This window comes from Ambystoma mexicanum, chromosome 8 (assembly GCF_040938575.1).
Source record: "Ambystoma mexicanum isolate Mex_15411 chromosome 8, UKY_AmexF1_1, whole genome shotgun sequence".
Taxonomy (NCBI): domain Eukaryota; kingdom Metazoa; phylum Chordata; class Amphibia; order Caudata; family Ambystomatidae; genus Ambystoma; species Ambystoma mexicanum.
The window spans coordinates 1,064,908,560-1,064,924,669 of NC_090929.1; the positions used below are offsets into that span (position 1 = coordinate 1,064,908,560).

General features: G+C 43.8%; 1 long non-coding RNA gene across 1 annotated transcript in view; it reads right to left on the reverse strand.

The window, feature by feature from the left end:
* Positions 1-272: 272 nt before the first annotated feature.
* The window catches only part of LOC138473727 (uncharacterized), a 93,867-nt gene continuing 78,029 nt past the window's right edge, over positions 273-16,110 (reverse strand). The window contains exon 4 of the long non-coding RNA XR_011268881.1: positions 273-811. This is a non-coding gene — a long non-coding RNA (uncharacterized lncRNA). The remainder of the gene's footprint in view (positions 812-16,110) is intronic.

Sequence of the window (16,110 nt, forward strand, 5' to 3'; positions counted from 1 at the left end):
TGATGGTCAACTTCAGATCTTTATGACACAAAGGAGGTATGAGGAAAAAAGTGTATTTATACTGCTTCACCAAATATACTCCCCAAAGACAGGGAACCCATTAAATATGATACAAAATAATGGTGAGCAGTGTGTGGTCACAGGTGGAAACCCTCCTCTCACTTTTCCCAACCAAAAGAAGGAGGAGGAAGGTACTAAGACCTTCAACTGTGAAGTTAATAAGCCGTTATGTGGTGGGGGAAATTAAGCCAACCACTCAATCACACAGAGAGTAGAAAAATATAAAAAGTTTATTATAATAGTTTCACATACATGTATATACTCATACAATTCTAGAATGAATGTTCAACATTTGTTATAGCTCCTAAAATAATTAACAAACTATAAAAAGAAAAAAGAAAAAGCACACACTGGGATAAAACATATGTAAACCGAACTCAAGAAGGTTTACACATTTGACACACTCTTGGGTCGATCCTAGAAATTAAAGGCTTGACCAGAGACCATACTAAAACCTCAACTGACCAATAACTGATATACTACTTCATTCCCATTCAGCCCAACATTTTTCATTCCTCACACATTTCTATCACACACAAATCTAGGGAGATTCTTCAGGGACGTTCTCATTCACCTACAAACAGTTTGCAAAGAGATATAACATATTATTGAATGACTAAAATAGTCTCATCTATAGCGATCCCAGCTGTGAATTGCTGGGTAGATATTGCCGATGAACAGCGGCAGTCAGCTCGTTCCTGCTGCAGCAGTTCTCTTAGCTTTGGTCAAACGAGAAGAAAAGTGTTTGTACCTGTGGGAAACAAAAAAAGAAGAAGGGGGTGAGGTTTAGACAGCAGATGTCCAAATAAACCCTAGATTCACAAGACGGCTAGTCATTAGATCCTCTAAACAGCTAGATTGCTTATGATTCACAATCTATTTAGCAAAATAGCTACTACGCTCTAACATCACAGTGGTTAATGGAAGGATGCAGCTCTTGGTTTCTAAAGAAAATCTTGGTTCAATTCAGACCATTTATTAAAAGGCTAATTAACCTCACTAGATGAAGGTTTCACTTCTAAAGATGGCTGGACATTTAAATAGAGTATTTTGAAAAAGAATTATAAGAAAGGGTCACATCATATGTTATGTTCCTTGAACAATTAGTCTCATGCAGGAAAATGTTGTCAATTATCATCATAGACTATTAGTCTATCTCGATTTACACTCACCTAAACCTGTCACTTTGGCTAATAGACAGAAAGGTAGAGGTGAATTCTAGCTTTCTCCAAGCATAAACGGTCTGTACGGATGTTTCACCATGCACAGATTATATAGAGGACCTGGTACACTTCCTGATGTTGAGAGAATGGAAGAAGCACAGTAATATTACACCAGTTGGATAGCACAGCTCAAAGCTTAGCTGCCCACTAAAAATACTAAGGAAAATAATACCTGGCTCTGTAGATATTGTTGCGCTGAATAGTCCTAGTTTTTGCTGGACCAGTACTCTTAGCATAGAGCCACGGCATAAAAATGAAGTCTAATCCGCCATCCACTTGTAGAAAGACAAATGTGGCGTTTTAGCCATGTAATACAAGGAAATGTGCATGATATTGTCAGGCAAAACACATAGCCCATAGAGATATTGTACCTGTAAAGGCGAGTATATTCGATCAGCATCTATAAATGAAGATGCGAGGTGCTGCGTGTGTAAACTATATGTTCAGTCAGCACTTATAGTGAAAATGTTGCTGTTAATAATGCTGTCCATAATCAGGCCTCAGATAACAGGACAGAATGCCAGATGTCTAAATGGGTAGCTGCTGCATCCCGACTATTTACAACTGGCAGCCTACCAACTTCACACAACAGAATGGCAAATGGTCGGAAGAAAGGAGAGAAGATTTGCATTCATACAAAGATGTCCCATTAGTTTAAATGAACTATCATAACGGATGCATTTTCCCAGCAACAACACTTCATACTGCATCCACTTATGTGTCATTTCTAAGATCATTTCAAGACGATTTTGCTGAAATAAAATGTGTCCACATGTGACTTAGGTAATTTTAATGGCAAGGTAAAATGTGTTTCTGGCCTCTCTGGACATGTTCTGATTTTAGGAATTGCCCATCTGGTGGAGGGTAAAATTAGGTATTTGGAGAGTGAATTGCATGTTCATAACTGTTATGCTTTTTGTATAAATGGTGGGAAAATTACACCTGGTCGTGCAACATGGTGCTGACCAGGCTGTCATTTTATTGAATTCTTCAAGATTAGCTGAAGTGGAATATATATACATTATGGCAGTTACAAATAAATTATGAAGTTTTGCCATATAGCTACTTTCTGGCTAGAGTTAACATAAGAAAAGAAAATGGAATTTCAAATGGGAGTTGCCATATTTCTGTTCTAGGCTCCTGAACCAATCCTTAGACAGTGAGTGGGCTTGGGTTTGGAGAGAAACGGGAAGGACCAATCAAGGTTACAAGCATTTTTGCAGGGCACTGTCCATATTAAAATCTTGATGGTGTCATCACGGGTATATAAAGTGGATGCAGTATGAGGGAAAGAGAGAGCTGATCAAAATTACGAACGAGAAAGCTCCTAAAAATCAAAAAAGGGAGAGCTGCGAAAAGATTACCAAGAAGGACAGCTGCCCAAAATTACCAAAGTATATCTACTGATAATGTCATCGGGGGAACCATTGTAAGGGCTGAAGATTTCTATTGCTGGGGAGACTAGAAAGCAGAGGCTGTTTTTCTTCACTGGAGCCAGAGAGAGAGAAGTGCTGTGACATCCAATTGACTCAAGTGCTGTCTAGAAAGCTGTTTTTCTCCTACAAGCGAAGCTGCCCAGTCCATGAATGCCAAACCCAGACATTTCTAAAAGTAAGAGCTTGTCCACCAAAAGGTCAGTGGGGGATCTATTTAGTTAACACATTCCCCTTCCTTGGTGGATTCTTTACCATTAGTGGGGGTGGGGGGGCAACTATGTAGAGCATTACTCTATTTGACTGAATATAAATTTAATTCCCATTTCGCAAAACACCCCCAGATGATTTTTGTTAACATTCAAAATTAACAAAGTTCATTCCCAGTGTACGCTGAAGACTATAGCCTGTAGTAATGTAATTGGTAATCATATTTGTCCTGTAGACCCAGGCTTTTTTTCAGGAAGAGGGGTGTTTGTGTCCCTAAACTAGAAAAATCCAACTTCCCCAACACAGGTCTTTAAGTCGAGGGTGTTGAAAATCCAATATTCCTAAATCATCCCCATTTTACCATCCAACTTCCCCCTCACAGGCCCCACTTCCTAGATCTGGCCTTTAAATAGATGGGTGCTGCATGTAATTGATGCTGGAGTTTTTTTTAGACTGGGGAGAAGTGCTTGCAACTTGTGTGATTTACTTCTGTAAAAAGAACTCTAATTGTGAGCCACAGAGAAGGTGGCATGTGTAGTTGTAGTGCAATCTCCATTACCTATAATTCAAATAAATATAAACATATTTTCTGTTCACCGGCCTGGTTTAGGTCATTGGTGGTACAGGGGGAGGGTTTCCTCGGGGCACGATATGAATCTGGAATAGGTCTGAGCAAAGAAACCACCAAACAGTTTGTTGTGTGACATCTTGAATGGGGAGGGAAGAAACTCGCTGTTCAGGGTAGTCTCTCAATAAACCGTTACACCCTTGGAAAAGCCATGAGTGACAGCTTTCCTCAGCCTCCTTACACTTCTACATAGACTTCTTCATTGCATGAAAACACCTTTCAACTAATGGAAATTGCCATATCATTTGCTGACATCGTGTGACTGCTTCCTGGCACGTTGGAGACCTTTTGTGAGGTGTTTGTGTTAGTCTACAGTCGCACTGCCTGACAGCTAAAGCTCTCTCCACACAGACCTACATACTGGAAGGTTACATTTGAAGGCATGCCAACAACGTTAACGAGAGAGCTTTGCGTCTGTTTCTCCCGAGTACCATGTAATTAATGCAACACCCGCCTCCTTTAAATAAGCACACAGCGCACTTAGTTACAGATGTGAGACTTTTCCCAGAGGGCCTGGGAGCATTCCAATAGGCACAGCGCGCGAGTGTTGCAGACCGCACACTGCCCGGGGCTGTTAATTTCCACTGTTGCTGAGACTGTGCGCGCCCACACTGCATGGTTAGGCAGGAAAGTTATAAATATCCATCAGAACTTCTATGCGCGGCAGAACTATACCAATATGTCCATTGCCATTTTCCTTTTTTTACGAATACGTTAAGTAACTCTTCTACCTGCCAATTGCTCTTAATGACTTGGTCATACCGAATGAAAAATGTGCCACGTCCCAGTAGATTTAGAGGTGCCAACACTGCAGTCTGGCTACCACTGAAAACAACATGCGTATTCCATAATCTGATATCTGCATAGCGGCAACACAACACCAATATCTTAATGGACATTTGAATAGGGGGCAGACATCACAATCAGTACGCTGGACGACGTACGGATGCGCGTGCCCATCTATGGCGTGCACGTGTTACCTTACCACGTACCTAATTCTGAAAACGGCAGGTGCCTCGGGTCAAACATCGGCGAGATTGCGATTAACAGATTGGAATCACGTGTCATGTGCAGATTTGAGATGTTTACGGGTATCTTCTGATTGGCCCCAATGCACATCCTTTGGAATCAGGCACACGCTGTTTACAGTATGGAGGCTTGCGCCTAGAATACCACACGCACATTAGAACGTCGGAATAGCTTGGCTTTTATTTTAAACAAGCTAAATTGGGAGACCATAGCCGACCATGCACGAAGTAAATAGACCCAAGAAACGGGTACGTTTGATAGCACAACAGGGAGTCTTCAAATGTTAGAACTAACCTGTGTTTCAAAAAGTATTTTAGTCGCTGAGCTAGGCTAAGAAAACACTCAAACTCAATTTATTTTCAGAACATAAGAGTTTCTGTTCGATTTTCTGTAAATGAATCGATTGGTAGGATTCTTTCCCCTTTTCCGTGCTGTAAACACTTCCAATAGTATTTTACCATACAACTTTATCTTGGCGACTTACTCCCTAACTTCAGCATCAGAAAAAACATATACTGGCGAAGCACTGTCACCTAGTGGCTGCTGGATGGAATTGAAGGTAGGACAAACCAAATAGCGTGATGTGTGCTGTGCATGGAGGGAGGTAATGGGGATTGCAATGGAGCATGTATGTTTTGTGAGCTGAGCAAGAGCAATGGGTGAAGTGTAAACACAAATGTAACGGAACAGTGCTCCCTCTGCCCGCCCCCTTCCCCTGCTCCCACCAGCTCATACTCACCATCACTCCCACCTCCCACCAATTAAAAGCCTTATACCTGCGTCCTTCATTTCGTCCACTCCTCCTCAGAACGCTGTTTTAAATAGCCCTGTCAAGACTGATGAAACATAATGAACGAAAATGCATTTAAATGAGCAGTATTATTGTGCCATTGTCTCCCACAGCAGGCATTTTGTGCAGCTTCTCCTTTCAATCACCCACCATTAGCAGCTTTTAAGCGCATGCCCTTGACTATTCCAACATCCCCCTTACCTGCAAAGACTGCTGTGCCTACAGCAATTGAAACGCAGAGCGCTGCGAGCTGGGCTTTTTGGCTGCTTGAGAAAGGGCTTGGTGTCCCAACCAGTCTATTCAAATAAACAAACAAAATCTAGCACCTGAGAGATAGTACAGTGGGCTGTAACACTCCCTTGTTGGTATGGTATGGTACAATATTTATGAAGTGCAAAAACGAAGGCCCGTGAGCATCTAGGCACTACCAGCAGCGCTCAGGTTCGAATTCCTAGCAGGGGAGCAGCTAAAAGATATTAAGTACAGGTAGCCCTGCCTGCCAGTCCTAGAACTGTACACCAGATCACATGAAGGGAATGATAATGGATTTCCCCAAAAAGTAAGAGAACGTCGTACCCTTTAATTCCTGTCCACTTCGACTTCTGGCAAGGGGGCTACAGAGAAGAACGTAGTAAGTGGTCTTTGGTCATAGAACTAGTAATAGCCCCTCCAATGCTGCTTAGAATAGCACCTAACACCTATGTTTGTCTTGAAGGTCACATGTCCAAATCCTGACAAGGTGGACTCACTCAGTCTGGCATCCATTTACCACAGCACCAGAGATTAACAATGGTCAAACAAGACCTAACAAAACCAATGTGTCTGTCTTTGTCGTTCTCAAGATGGTTTGAAATAAAACGTCCATCACATCTTGACAGCTTGGTCATTGGTGGGGGCTCACAGGAGTTGGAGTCTAATCCAAGACATATGGATGGCTGCAGGTTGCAGGCCACTGATGTAGAGGCTACGCTCGTTTTGTAAAGCCCCCACAAAACAAAAAAAGTCTTAACCTGAATCTGGGCACTTCTAAAAATATTGATTTTGCCAATGCTTGCTATTATGACTTTGCCACTTAAGAGAATCCACAATGATTCCAACTCATATTTTTTGCCTAATAGTCATGATTGCTCTGAGCCCTTAATTGTATTTTAATATATCTAGCTAGCACCTATCATGCCTGTTCCAGAAAGCAACCAAGACATTGTTAAAGACTCCAATCAAGCAATCCCACTAAGTCAGTGCCTTGTCTGGGATTGCTCAAGGGAAGCCCTTATTTATATATTTTTATGTACAGTTCGTGTACTCTGGATGACAACCCTTATATAACACCCCTCTCTTAGAATTCCCCTGACCCCACTGAGCCATTTGAGAATTAAACAATATATATATATATATATATATATATCACACTTTTATAATAAATTAATAATTGATATCACACTTGTGAATATGAGCAGTAATCAGCAATAGGTAATCCTACAAACGCACAGTTCTGGTGACTTATGACTAGGAACAGGGGAATAAGGTATCAGAGAATGCTTTATATGGTACAAGGAAATGCAAGGTGGAAAAGAAGCAACACAGGAATAAACTTGATATGATTTCAGCAAAACATAATATAATCACTTTTCCCCTTTTGGCAATTTACCCCCCCCTCCTCTATGCAATGTAAGGAGGTGGAAGTGACACACACAGTTCTTCAGGAATACAATCAAAGTACAATCCCAATTCAGTTCCCCCCTAGCAAGCTTAGATAAACAGGGATGATTTTAAACACAGGCACAGTACTTTAAAGGTGGTATGCAAAGAAGTGAAAAATATGCTAACATGATTTTAATTCCCTCTAGAGGTTCAGGGTGAGTGATAGCTACTTTAAATTAGTTCAGGATCACTTTAGCAATGCTCTATGAATGATTGTCAGGTTGCAAAGAAATTTCAGCAAAGGAACGCAAGGAGCTGCTATTTTGACAAGTGAAGAAATTGAGACAAATAGCAAATCGCGGCAATAATTCCGAGTGTGTCGAGCGCGATTGCGGAAAAAAGTATAATGAATAGAAAGTCGGTTCTGGGTATGTTTGAAAGCCCAGAATCTTAGCTTTAAAATTACAGTTAGATTTCGTTCCTAGGACAAACGGTTCCGGAGATACGGACAATTTCGTGAAGGTAGATTCTCAAAAGAAAAGTCAAGCTCAGAATGACAGATGACAGTTTTCAGGTTTGAGATCACAGAAGGAATACAAGATTTCTAGGATGCGGTTCTCAATAGGTTAAAATAGTTTGAATTAGATTATTTTAAACTAAGAGATTGGGTTTTGCACAGTCCTGGCTGGGTACTCACACTATCTGTTGGACTGGAATGCGACTTCGTCACAGATCGGGTCAGGATTGACTGCAGTTCTCTCACCACGGACGGTCTCTGCCTGGTTCTGCTCACAGCGATCTGGGTCAGCTCTGCTAGCGGCACTGCACAGTGGTCTGAATCTCTGGTTCCGGGTACAGCTCTGCTTTCTGGGTGTTTCTGGCACAGGGTTTTAGGCCAGAATCAAACAGCTCAGCCCGGCTGTTTTACTCTGATGTGCCCCTTGGAAGTCTGGGGTGAATCAGTTCGCAAAAGATTTTGAGGCCTGCTGACAAATTCTGAAGTCTGAATTCAAAGTTGTGGTCTCTGTCTGGATTTGAAGTATAAGTGCTGGATCTGGTGTCTTCTGGCAAAAAGCTCCACAAGAAATCAGCTTGAAGTGGGAAGTGAATGTCCCTACCTGTCCTGCACAGTCTCCTTTTATGTGTTTAGAAAGTGGGAGGGTCGGCTCATCTTCTATGCCCAACCCTCTCAACTTATCATTGGCCAGTTCCTCCTCTCTCCCTTGATTGGGGGAACTGGGTTGTGAGTCAGAGTGATGAGGTAGGTTTATGGTTAGAGGATCCTCCCCTTGTCAAATTGCACACAAATCTATGTCTGATCTAAATACATATTTATCTATGTATCATTTTTCTAATATTATACGTCCAGTTAACATATTTTCTGTAGTACCAAACCATCCGATCCCTGTCTTTGTAAGGTGTTGTGCCCACTTAGGACAGAATGCTGCCCTTTTCACCCTGATAACGACCTCTAAACCTTTCCAGAGTTTACACAAATGTGCACCAGGGATATGGGTTTCAGATGATAAAGTGTCCGTTTTTTAACATGCATACATTTGGAGTAACAACCTTTTTTCCGCTACTATCCCCAAGAACATACCACAGGGTCCTAACACCTCTTAAAATGTGCACAGAAAAATCACAAGAATGATGATGTTATTTATATAATTTTTACAAGTCTGCACTATGAATTATCCATCTTTTTAAAATTATGCGCTGGCCCCAAAGGGGTGTGGTTTTCCAAAGCACATGGTGGAATTTCTGGTTTATCCACTTCCCCCAAGCTCAGATGGCTCACAGATGCAGTGCCCCTCCCAGATTCCTTCCAAGAGGAAGCCATTTACGACCCCCCTAATTTAACATTTGCCTGGGCCAAGGGCAGTGCTTTGTTTAGTTTCCTGTAGTCCCCAGGTGCTCCTCTCCTAATTCAATCAGAGAGGTGTCATCTCCTTTTGGCAGGGGCAGCAGAATGCAGCCAGGCCTGGGAACAGAGCTGCTGATCAAGTTTTAACTCCTGTCGGGTGTGGTTGTCAGGCAGAATTCAATCTCTTTAAGCTGGCTTCAGCTAAATGTCACTTTGGTACCCAGTTTTCTACATTCAAATCAAACTGACAATTTTTACACATGCAGCTAGAACGCTGATTCTAAGTTCAAAACTATGACATTTCAACAGTTGCAAACTATGTTACACTCAACAGTAGGTCACTCATTTATTTTAAACATTTAGATTTTAGTGTATTCCAGTCCAATTTCACTTCAGCTGCTGACATCCATAGCTCAGCCAGTTTTGTTATAAACATTGTTTTGGGCTCTTTCTCTTTCCAGATTTTGTATGCACACAAGACTACATTCTGCCAAATGTCTGCTGGTGTTCATTGAGATTTTTGAATATCTTGCAATGTTTAAAATAGGCATTTTTAGCTTGCATTTCAGAGAAACAAAGGTGATTTCAACCGCTTTTTTATTTTAGCCACCAGCACTGCTGTTTTTCATTTGGCACACATTTCACTCATGGCACTCCTGGCCCCTCACGCTCGCACTGGTGGGTGGCAGGTCAGGGGACCATTTTGCTATGCGCAAAACTGCACGGTTCTCCAGGATTCTGGCGCAAATGTGGGCTTTTCCGCCCTCTTGGATTTCCTAAGCCCACAGCACCAAACGTTGCAGCATAATAGTCCAAAAAACGTGGGTCAGGACACCCAACAACATTTGCATACCCATGAAGCCCTATTGTTTGCAGGAAACACAGTCACTTCCTACTCTAAACAATGTTCATATTTACATGCAGGAAAACATTAGAAACAGTTGAGTGGGGAGTTTTGATTGGATCGAGAATGGTATGAGAATACACAAGATCAGCCTAACTTTGAAATGTTTCAAAAATAATGCCATACATGTTATTACTTTCAACTTTGAATGGATTGTTTGTTTCAATTAACTGGCAAGAACTAATTTGAAAAACCAATTGAACCGCATCTCTCCTCACTCTCTCACACATCATCTGATCGCCCTTGCTGCTTCAAACAACTTCATGGAAATAATTACATTATCTTGCAAAGACAAGGCAGCATCTATTCGGTACATTCTTCAGTATAACACCTCTTTAATAATAAAAATTATTGTAATAATAATTACCTCCAATGTTGTAGTATAATGATATTAACTCTGCAGTGACATACCCATGTGCATTTCTATGGTATGTTATTCATTATAATATCAACAAAAAAATTAAAAAAGTATTATATTGGGATTTAATTATAGAATTTTTGATAATCGAGCATTTGATATAATATTCTAATTCTGAGCCTAGTGATTGATAGATAGATAGATAGATAGATAGATAGATAGATAGATAGATAGATACTTTATTTCGGTTCTCACCATTAACAAACACAAACAACACGATACAAATGGAATAATTATAAAACAATCATAATAAAATATTAAATGCAGGTATTAATAAAAGGAGAAGATCATGAGCTTAACATTTTCTCGCCATGTACTTAAAAGAGGAAATAATATACTTGCATAAATCGTTAAAAAAGCAAGCATCAACACAGGACAAGACAGAGTTCAAAGTGCAAGAGACAAATCTAGTATTTTCGGCAATAAAATGTCTTCTCAGCCACTGGCGTCTCAAATATAAAAGTTATCCACAAATGATTAAAAAGTGAGTTAAGTCCTCTACAGCCTCACTACCAAAGGTGGAATGCTTGGTAATGAACTGCCACACCATCTGAGCCCTTAGTGGTAAGACATTCAGTCGCATCATGGCCACAATGCGTCTCTGTGCCACTGTTCAAATAACACTCACTGTGAAATTCCTGTAGTAAGTGCAAAGTGCCACCATTAGGTCTCCCAGTAAGCATAGGTTTTTCATGCTGTTTGTAGTAAGATCAATATCTTTTCTTCTGGCTTTCATATACAGCTGTTGTTTAGTCATCAAGCCCTCCCTCAGATCATAAAAAACAATCCCCCACTTTCTGCACAAGATGAAACATTTCTTACACCACTGGTAAGTGGCATATGTCTCGGCTTTTGCTAACTCTTCCATCAGGTTCACAATATTAGGGTTAATCAAAGGGCGTCAGTGTAATTTACGAAAATACTCAAGGAACTTCAGTTGAGCCCGGACGCCAACGTTTAGGACCCCAGCTACCAGAGCAAGAAGAAGCCCCGGGGTACCAGGCATCAGACCCAGCAACTTTCCCAGATAAATATGCAAAATGAGATCCAAGGAAGTACAGCTCACACTTCCCCAGGTTTCGCTACCATGCAATATGAAAGAATAAACCTTAGCTTCCAGCACCAGAATGCATTCATCGAAACGGAAGCTGCCATATTTTTGATAAAATCTTTTAATACCACCCAGGCTTGTCCGTAAACGATTTTCTAATAAGGCTAGATAAGCAGCAGCCCACAAGCAGTTACTGGAAAACGTGAAACCCAAGTAACATTATGATTCAACCACATTTAGATTCACATTATAAACCAATTATGCTTACATTTGTTAGTGTAAGCTATCACTATCACTATCTTGGTTTTCATCAAATTCAATTTTAAGCCGTTAGCTTTGAAGTAACCAGATGCATAGTTCAAGCTACTGGCGAGTCCCTTTGGCGTCAAATCCAATAGTATGGAGACATCTGCATATAATAGAGTAGAACGCATGACCCCATTCATATGTGGAGGACTTGAGCCTGATGAAGGTGTAACAGACATTACATCTGATAAAAAGATGATAATAGCGGAGCCTGTGGACAACCCTGGTGCACACCTTCATTAGTTAAACACTCCCTAGTTGGCCCTACTGTGGAGTGGCCACTAACAGAAGCCCTAGTATAGATATATAGGCTATTGATCAGTTGAAGAAGGGGGAGGGGACGCCCATTCTCTGGAGTAAATTCCAGATAAGGGGGGCGATCAGTAGAGTCGAAGGCCTTGGCTAATCCTGGAACCAGGCATATACTACACCCCCTCTTAAACTCACATATTTGTTTATAATGGTTGAAAACACAAACACATGGTCAGATGTCAAGAAACCTTTTCTGAACCCAATCTGATAAATGAGAAGCATATTATTTTCCTGAGCCCATGTCTCAAGCTTGACCAACAGGCAGTTAGTGAACATTTTTTGCATGCTATCGTATAATGATATAGGGCGGTAGAAGTGGGGATCCGACCATGAGCCGTTTTAAAAAATCGGTTTGATTAGGTTCAGCGTCCAGGAGCATGGAATAGGCAGTGTAGCAGCAATCAAATTAAACAGCATTAGCAAGATGGGTGTCCACCATTCAGGAAACCACTTGTATATTTCCGGTCTGATGCCGTCCTGACCTGTGCTTTGCCTGGCTTAGTACCTATAATTGAACGCTGCACCTATTAATAATTAAGACCTGAACTATCAGTAGGTAAGGAGTTGAGAGGTGCACCAACTTCAAACATAATGGCCCTAAAATGCTGGACCCACTCCAAGTCTGATTTATAGGCAACATCTTTCGCTCTCAGTTTAACCAACGTTCATAAATAAATATTCATCTCAGAATAGGCATTTGTTAGGTAAATAACACAGTCGACCAAAAAGTTGGAGTTGCCCAAAACTCTTTCCGGGCCACTATAATTTGCAGAGTGCAGGGAGGCGTGGCCTGCGCGCATGCTGTAAAGACAGGCTCCTGCAGAGCTCCGTCCCGTGATCCTTCCACATGACAAGAATATCGCGGTAACGGGTCGGTAACCCAGGACCGGATCGGACAGAACAGAAGGGGAACCACTTCCCGACACTCTCCCTGACTCCCGGCCCGAATCGGAGAACCAAAGCCAGAAAATGGGAAGCCCAAACTGGAGCCCCTGAGGCCCGGAAGATGGCGGCGCCCGTTGCGCGCCAAGACTAGAGCTGTGACCAAGTGCGACATACTGCAGGGCGAGACGTACGCTGGTACCGAGGCCACTGGGGCTAACTGATCGTGCTCCGGCTCGCCTCTGCCCTGGTGACTGCGTGGAAGAGCGGAGAAGTCTGGGATTCTACCCTCCGGGCCTACGGAGCGATCAAGGTGGAAGCGGAGAAATTCGCCCCGAGCCGGGAAGAGCGCAGCAGGTGAGGAGGAGGGAGCGGACCCTGCCTGATAGACCCGGGGTTCCTCCATCAAAGCTCCTAGAAAAGGAGCGGACAATAAGCCCCCTGGCAACGGAGGGCCGGGAAACACCGAACCCGCAGGCAATCCAGCGACGACATAGATGGTGGACCCCTCCCGCCCCTCCAAATCCCAAATAAGCTTCTGAGAGAATGCCATCTTGGATTCGAAACTCACGAGCCGAGAGTCTGCAGACCGGCCCTAGGGAAGCTCCTTGCTAGACACAGTGGCAAAGGCGGGGCGAGACCCTGAAACCGGTGTGCAGCCGGGGCCTACGCCCGGCCGTATAGACGGTCCGAACAGAGACAGCACCCCACCCAACTGCCCTGGAACCGAGAGAGGGGTGTTCGCGAAACCGCAACTGGGTCGCCAGATACGGAGCTGCCAAGGGCAACTCGATATCTTTAACACATCAGCCGAAAAGAGGGGGCTACTAGGACGTTCTACACAGTGCGCGGAAACGAACCCGGAGCCCCCCCCAAAAATGTCTCCCCCCAAGAGCAAGCTGAAACTGGTCACCATGGATTCCTTCATGACAGTTAGACCCCAGAGACAGTCGCAACAAGACCCAGAACCTGTCGAGGAACTGCCCCAACAAGGAGAGGATCTCAAACATGCGCAAGTCCTCCAAGCAATAGCGGCCCTCCGCACATCACTCGAAAGGAAGACTGGAAGAGGTGAAATCGGACATTCAGCTTATGTGTCAAGACGCCCGCAACCTAACGGAAAGGGTCACAGTAGCAGAGACCACCCTCCAGGAAAACGTAGAGGACACCCAAGTCCTGAAGAGGACGATCCAGGATCTGGAGCAGAAAGTGATCAGGCTGGAGGCCCGCTCCGAGGAGGCCGAAGGACGGGCCCGCCGAAACAATATCTGTATAATAGGGGTCCCTGAGGACTCGGAGGGCCCAGACCCGACAGACTTCATCGAAACGCTGTTGCTACAGGAAATTGGACCGGGTAACCTCTCCCAAGGGTTCTCCGTGGAAAGGGCCCACAGATCCCTCCAGAAACATCCTCCACCCGGATCCCATCCACGCCCAATTATAGCTAAGATCTTAAATTTCCGAGATCGAGAAACCATATTGAGATACTCCAGAGAATGAGGGGCGATAAAGAGGAAAGATGCAACAATAGTTATATACCCCGACTATACCCCTGCAGTGCAACGAGCAAGGAACTCCTTTATCCCGGTAAAAGCCCGCCTAAGGAATCTTAATTTAAAGTACATGCTGCTCTACCCATCACGCCTCAAGGTTCTCTATAATGGAAAAGCGATATTTCTAGAGACTCCGGCCGCGGCCAACATGTGGCTAGAACATAACCTGGCAGATGATGGAACAGGACCTTCAAAGTCGGACCGGGGCAGATTGGGAACCTGCCAGAAAGAGAAGGAAACGGGTACTCCCTGCATAACGACCGACCCCAACCAAGCACCATCCAATGCAAGCCTTCAGTAAAGTAAGCTATACAAGTAAGCTATATCGGACGAGAGCTCAAAGGACCAAACGAGTGAAGTTAGGCAACACACCCCACTGAAAACTGTGTGAGCAGCCTGCCCACACACAACCTGATCCGGAAGGCCAGGAGTGGCCTGGAAGGCTCGGGACCCCCTGAGCGTTGCAAGTTGGGAGCAACTGCTAGGGACTGTTCATCTTGTTTTGTTTGTTTTTCCCCATTCAAGGCAATGGGAGTTACTCAAGTTACGGAATCTCCTACGAGTGAAATGAGCGATGCTGGAGAAGGTGGACGGGATGGGAGACGGCATGGACCAGGGGATGCCGCGGAAGTCACTGGTAGGTGCCGGACTGTTTCACTGACAACTCGATTGATTCGAAATGGCATTTAATACTAAATGTGAGGGGCCTGGGAACCTACTTACGCCGGAATAGAATCAAGTCTTACTTGAACAGGAAAGAGTGCAGATAGCGCTGCTGCAGGAGACGCACTGCACGGCGGACTCCCTGGCTAGACTGGGAGAACATTGGGGGGACAGGGCGTGGGCACTACCTACTCCAAATATGCAAGAGGTGTGTACACTTGGATCCATCCCCAACTCCCTTTCCACCTAACCAGGTCTGAGACAGACCCTGAGGGCAGGTTTGTAATTCTCTGGGGCCGCTTGGAACAGGATGAAATATGCATAGTGAACTCTTACCTCCCCAATACTAACATTCCAGCACACTTGAACTCCATGTATGCTAAAATCGCACCTTACAGACATGGTATTTTCTTATGGGGGACTTTAATTGTGTCCATGATGCAAGCCTTGACAGGTCCCAGCCCCACCCGAAAGGGCCCTCAGCGGCAACCACAGCCTTGTCCTTATTGTCAGATAGGTTGAACCTGGCTGACGTCTGGAGAGAGCGCCATCCTGATTCTCGGGGGTACTCATACTTCTCCTCCCCTCATGATCTTCACACGAGGTTAGACTACATCTTCGTAGGCGAAGAACACCCGTCACAAATAGAAGAAGCGCAATATTTGGGAAGGACCATTTCAGACCACTCACCGCTCTTAATAGATTGGAATCAAACGGGCCCCAGACCCCCTATCCCTATGTGGAGAATGCCGATAGACGCCTTAAGTGATCCGGTGTTCAGAGAAGAACTGCATGAATTTATAGATAGTTTTGTTGAGAGGAATATGGGAAGCGTTGCCCGCCTGAGCACGATGTGGGACGCTCTCAAAGTAGTGGCGAGGGGAGAAATCATTGTGAAAGCAGGGGGCATCAGGAAACAATTGAGGGGTGAATTAGATCAGTCGGAACGACAGATTGAGCAGCTTGAATCTACCCCGGTGAATACTCACCAAAGGGAAGATAACCTTAAGGAACTTAGGGTTAAATGTGCCCAGGCTTGGGAAAGACTAGCCAAGTTTGATTATGCCACCAAAACAAACAGAACGCACAGAGAAGCCGATAGACCTAGCAGAATGCTGGCCTGGTTGTGTAGGAAAGAACACC